Below are 7052 nucleotides of genomic sequence, written 5' to 3'. Positions count from 1 at the left end.
CAGCATGGCAGCGATGCTGCCTTCCCACAAGGAGGGGTGGGGTTAGAAAAGGTCGACCCTAAAAATGTCACACCTCACCTTACCTCACGGATTTCCGTCTCCGGCGGTAAGGCCCTTTGAAGCACGGAGCTAACACGTCAAAAACCTTCCACAAAAAGGCCGTGCGCGACCGGCCTCAAGCAGATGTCCCTTGGGCTCTGCGGTCACGCTCCCAGGTCGTCAAGACCAACACTAATCCAATTTCCTTTTCAGGTTCCTCGAGAAATACCCTCCCACGGTATGGGCCAGCCGGGAAGTGACGTCAGCCCTCATACCCGTAACAGCACACGAGACGAAGTTGGTCACATTCAAATCCTTCGTACACCTCCTAACTTTAAGCATAAGGAAAAACATCTTTTAACATGGCGACCCCCTAATTCGTCCCAACGTTGGACCCAAATAGATCACATCGCTATCAGCCACCGATGGAGGGGCTCGATAGAAGACTGTCGCTCATTCTGGAGCACATGCCTAGATTCAGATCATGCTCTAGTGCGAGCGCGTATTTGCTTGCGTCTTACTGGACGTAGGAAAGACGCTGCAAGGAAACCTCTTAGGGGCCTACTTAATGATAGTCAAGCTAAGAGTATATTTCAGGAACAACTAGGAAAACAGTTAGGCATCCATGTATGTGATGCCCACCCCGAGGCAGCATGGAATGATATCCGAAAAGCTGTGGAAACAGCAGTGATATCTGCTAGTAAGGTAAACCAGAAGGTTAGGCAGCAACACTGGATCTCAGCAGCATCTATCTCACTGATAGATACTCGGAAACTCATTCCACCTGGCTCTGAACATAATGAAAAGCGGAGTCAGTTTAAGCGCAAGCTGACAAGAAGTCTACGCAATGATCGCGAACAGTGGTGGGTGGCGAAAGCAAGAGAGATGGAAAAGGCAGCGGCAATAGGTAATAGCAGACAATTGTTCAGACTCGTTAAGGAAACCGGAATTAGGAACCCGACTGTTAGCGAAACAATCTCAGAGAAAGATGGACATATTATTCATTCTCAATCCAGGAGATTGGATCGATGGGCAGAACACTTTAGGGATCAGTTCAACTGGCCTTCAGCCACACTTCGGTTTCCCACGATCTCTAGTCAACCTGAATGGCAAGTTAATGTAGGTCCTCCGTCCCTTTACGAAGTTGAAAAAGCCATAGGAAATCTGAAACGAGGGAGAGCAGCAGGCCCTGACAGGTTTACTCCTGAGATTTTTAAGGATGGCGGTCCAGTATTAGCAATGAGATTAACCGAGGTCTTAGGTAGAATTTGGGAACTGGACGTAATCCCATCTGACTGGTCTCAATCACTGATTGTGCCAGTCTATAAGAAAGGACAAAAGTCCTCTTGTGACAATCACAGAGGAATCAGTTTGACTAATATAGTGTCTAAAATATTAGCCTCAATAATACTTCGACGCCTAATCAAAGCTCGTGAAGAGCAGATTAGAGAAAACCAGGCCGGTTTTCGACCTGGACGTGGTTATATAGATCAGATATTCACACTACGTCAGGTTCTAGAACACAGACACACATTCAGGCGCCCCACAATCGTATTATTTCTCGACCTTAAGGCGGCATTCGACTCCGTAGATCGTGAGGTTCTATGACATTGTTTGTCACTGAAAGGAGTACCAAAGAAGTACATTAACCTTATAAAGGCTCTCTACTCGAACACAACTGGTAGAGTGAGAGCTTATGGCGAACTGTCATCAGAATTGATTACCTCAAGTGGTGTTCGTCAGGGCTGTCCACTCTCCCCATTCTTGTTCAACTTTGTGGTCGACGTACTTTTAGAGATAACACTCTCCTCATCTAAATTTACAGGGGTTGAACTTGTACCGGGAGGTTCACTTGTTGACTTAGAAGATGCCGATGACATAGTTCTGTTTGGTGAAGACGCTGACAAAATGCAGAGTCTTCTGACCACTCTAAGCAACAATGCAAGCATGTTCGGGATGCGGTTCTCCCCCTCGAAATGCAAAATGTTGCTTCAGGATTGGGTTGCATCGACACCCGAACTAGTGATAGAGAGTGAAGTGGTTGAGTGTGTCGACTGCTCCACTTATCTTGGAAGTCTCATCAACCCTTGTGGTCTGGTGTGACGAAATCTCAGCACGGATACAGAAGGCTCGACTAGCTTTTGCCAACTTGCGTCATTTATGGCGTAGGCGAGATATCCGTCTATCAACCAAAGGACGTGTTTACTGCGCAGCAGTTCGCTCCGTCCTAATTTACCGCTGTGAAACATGGCCGGTAAGAGTAGAGGATATTCGTAGGTTACTAGTATTTGACCATAGGTGTCTTCGAAACATTGCTCGTATATCCTGGAACCATCGAGTAAGTAACGCAGTTTTTAGGAAGCGGGTACTAGGTAAGGATGGCAAATCAATTGATGAAGTAGTGAGACTTCATCACTTGAGATGGCTGGGACACGTGTTACGTATGCCCAACCACCGACTGCCTCGACGTGCGATGTTCAATGGTTTAGGAGTAGGTTGGAAGAAAGCTAGAGGCGGCCAGACCAAAACATGGCACAAGTACATGAAGTCACTGACAAGTGGACTGAGTCATGTTGGTAGGTGTAGACTACCTGGTTGGGGACCACGACATAATAGCAACCGATGGTTAGAGACCCTGAATGACATGGCTCAAAATCATTTGGAATGGCGCAGGTGCATCCACTCTTTGTGTTCTCCCAAATTCTATTCTTCTGAATCCTTCATGTCCCTTATTTTCTTTTCAAATTTGTTTCACTGAATTATACTCTTTAAATAACATCTCCAAACCCTAATCTCCCCTATTACTGCTTATACTCTTGCTACCTCTACCACTACGGGATTTGAATCGACAACTGCAACTCTGTGCTAATGTGGTGTGGCAACTCGAACTGATGTACGTATGTACGAAGTTCTACGTTGTTACTGACTGACTGACTGATTCACGTGAGATTGATGTGTGGTTTGTAGAGTTTGATTTAGTGTATGAGTCGTGGACACAGCTGAATATTGTGTAATGAGCTTGAAACCAGAGGATTTCCAGGACATTCTGACTACGATGCTATGACTGAATTTGAATTGACAGTGACTTCAGGACGCCCCATCGACTCTGTTATACCACTACATCTGACAATTCCATTGTTGCATAAATTGAGAATCATATCATATTGATGCAGTGGTCAGAACATAATGGTATAAAGGAATAGGTGTAGTGTCTTGATCTATTTAATTATTTAAACAATACATTGGAGCAAGTCGGCGCCAAAACAATATGCATCACAGAAAAAGACTATGAAGAGGTCGAAGAAAAGAGTTGGTCACCGAAGTTTTTTGATAGGCTTTTACTATGACACTCAGTGAGCAAATATCTTGCTCGAATACTAACAAGCGCATTGAAAATGATGTGGAGTTATCGATATATATCTTAGAGTGACTTGAGTCCTAAAACTAGAATTGAGTACCAGCATACATGAACTACTTAAACTCGACTAGGGATACTAAACAGTGCGGAAATCCAGAAATTAAGAAACACGACTACAGAGCCTAAAAATCACGGTAAGACGCAATGTTACTGCCTTTCTAGAAGATTAGCCAGAGCGATGACAGGGATACTTTCTACGTATTCACCAGGAAAATGTACTATGTAGAAAGTTGAGACACCCCACCTTGTATCTGCTCTCTTACGAGTTTTTTACTGATGATTGAAACGTCTTTTTGGATTGTCTGTCCCATATTACTGTACACAGAAACTAACTTATTTCTGAAAACCAGATGACATCACGTTCTAAATATGGAGGTTTATTATAGTCATTACAAGCACTAAACTACAGCGAAACAATCAACACATAACCAACGATAAAACCATGTAAAATACCTTTCAAAACGAATATATTGAATCAGAACAGAAATCCATACATTGTAATAGTAAAAGTAAACCAAAGTAAAGAAAGTGGAGCTCGGAGAGCCAACCCGCTGGTTTAAGATTGAGTACATGAACCACTAGGTCATTTCCCACCTGACGAAAAGTGTTAAGACATCTTTATTTAACACACTGATGCCAATCACAATTATATCAAGGTAGGGGAAATTTTGGGTTGATAAACAAGTGGATTTTTATAGTTCTCTCTTTCTCCGGAAGCAAATGTCCGAACTGAACGAAAACTATTTCCCAGACGAAAATCACCTCAGAAAGCCAACCGCAATGGCAATTTAGTGTGATTTTTCAGCCAACAAGCTTCTCGGTAAAAACACCACAGCAAACTTACGCAGACCTTTGACCCGTCTATCAGTCGGAAGCCGACGTAGTGTTTATTATTTTAACCCGTAGGTTAAGAAATATGAATACTACCAGGGGGTTGATATGTTTAGGTCGACTATGCCTAGAGCTGCAAATGAATAACAAAACTGGAGTTTGATAACGGTAAACACATATATCACGAAAGTGTGATGCTGTCGGTCGGTTCGTGACAATCTGTCCTCCATATCCTGCTAGACTGAAGTTAATGGTACTTAAAATAACATTCAAACAATATATTTAAATGAACGTTTCAAGCAGAACGTAAAAATAGGAACAAAAGCTAACACTCAATAACTCACCGCCCCATATTTGTTGCGAATTCAGGGCACGCGCGATAAATGATGTGAAACGTTCTCAATGTACAATATCAAAATACCACCTATCTATGAGTTGCGCATCTTTTAGGTATGTACCCGTTGACGTTTCTGTTTGGAAATAAAACTTCAGACTCAGTGATGTGATCGGTGCCATCCAATCAATACATTTTAAGGGGTATGTTAAATGTGGTCATAATTTATTGCAAATGTCTTGAGAATCCCTGCACGAAGTGATCTCTTTTCCGATATTCTAGATACTCAGCTATGTTCCATGTGACACAATATTCCATTCATGTTTTACTAAAGTCCTTATAAAGGGTTGAAAGTGTTACCATTTGGTTTTAATTGGATTATCTGGAGTTAAGCACGTCACCATGGTTGCACTGCCTTTTGGACGTTGAAATGTTTCCGTTATATTTCGTGTGTGCAAGTGAATTACAAAACAAAGTGAACGCTGTATTATTTTTGTTGCGTAATAAAATCCTTTCACTGTACTTAAACATGCCATATGTATTTTAATTTTGACAGCGATTTTACCAGTAGCACATTTATAGTAAAGTATGCCAACCCGGTCAAATCAGAAGTTAGAGATGAAGTGGTTCAAAAGTATAGTTGGAAGGTTGTCGGTATGTTGAGAATTGTTGTGTCTAGACTGGCTAGCATTTGCAAGGGTTATGTAGTACGGCGTACCTTTTCGTGATCTGGTGCACATACGTTACCGAGCGCCTTCAGTTAACTGTGTCTGTGAAAACTAATCAGATCCTCACCAATGTCGAGAACTCACAAAACTACTTATTTCGTAGACATTCTTACCGTCGCATAATTTCTTCATGAAATAATCTTAAACCTCATATCACATGTGTCCTCTTAGCTTTAAATTCTTACAGTCTTTAGTATCGCATTCACGTTTTTTGAAATGAGAATACACTAATACTTTACCGTCAGCTTTGGATACTCAGTAGTGTTTCTGTTATTCTCTAATGTTTTTGTGGCTGTTGTAGATTCTTTTTCATCTAACATGAAGGTATGTCTGACAGTATTCACTTGAGTTGCTTTATTTACCTGATTACGTTCTGAAGGAATATAGTACCTTTTTTGTTAGTACCATCATTTTTTGCTTGATGGTTTGTCCAACATTGCCATGTTCAAGGTTAGCTTGCGCGAAACCGGTCAATTGAACGTCACTGCCTGGCTCAAGCGGCAGAGTTCGCTATCTCTCTTTGTATTTTGTCTTTACTAAGGCATTTCTCTAGTGAGCTCGGGTTCCTTCTATGTAGCAACCAAAGTACCTGGATACCACGAATAGATATTCCAGTTTAGGTAATACTTGTGTGATTTGGCTTCGACGTGGGCTAAAAGGTTATAACAGTAATGTCCAGCTTGAGTAGACCACGATCATCAAAAAGGGGTCAACTACATCGGTGATCTAAGATGACCTAGATCTGTGTTATATTTGTACCAGTTGTTTGTTTCTTTGTAATTTATTCTGTGCTATTATGAACTCTAAATATAATACGCACAGTTGTGTTGATTTAAGCATACCTGTATTAACTTGTACCATTTCGAGGAATATTAGAAAATCATTTTAAATAATTTCAATAACATTGCAGCGTGGCGTCGAGTTGAGATTAACTATGAACACCGCTACCAAAAAACACGTGCCAAATAGATCAGAAGGCGAAGGTTGGACGTAACCAAAGAAACCCATAAAATCTCCGAGAAGCCAAATACCAGAAGGCAATTAATGGACCAAGTCGAGTTATATTTGCTGGCGATCTCGTGGCATCGAAATGATACCGAGATCGTGCCAGGATACAACCTTGGTTACAGAACGTAACCGAATTCGCGCGAAGTTACGATCAAAGTGTAAGTATAATAATGGAAGCACAAAATAGCTGTCATTAGCACAGTCAAACAAAAGCACATTAAAACAAACACTGGTACAGTTGGTTATAATAATAATTATTTTTATTAAACCAGTCGTGTTCTCGTGATAAATGTGAGTCACTACAACATGCTGACATTTAGATGGATTCTGCGATTGAACGTTTGGATATACACTCAAATTCTGAAGCTTTCGAAGATTACATATACAGGTTTGAAATCTGTTGTATGATCAGGAAAAATGTTAGAAATGATACAACCGTTGCTTATTATCTTACAGTAGTCGGAAACGATGGCTGCAGATAAGCCTTTTTACTTCGCTATGAAACTCAAATAACTACTGGTAAATCACGTAAACTATAGAAATTTCGAATGCCATGAAAGAACGAAACTTGATATAATGACTCGTCAGAACAATCAGATTAGGAAATTTATCATTGAATTTCAGAAACAAGTTGTCAGGTGTAATACTGTTATCAACTTCTTTTCTATTTATTTGATTGACTGACGGCAGGATT

The sequence above is a fragment of the Schistosoma haematobium genome, chromosome ZW (assembly GCF_000699445.3).
Source record: "Schistosoma haematobium chromosome ZW, whole genome shotgun sequence".
Classification (NCBI taxonomy): domain Eukaryota; kingdom Metazoa; phylum Platyhelminthes; class Trematoda; order Strigeidida; family Schistosomatidae; genus Schistosoma; species Schistosoma haematobium.
This window is presented reverse-complemented; position numbering follows the sequence as displayed.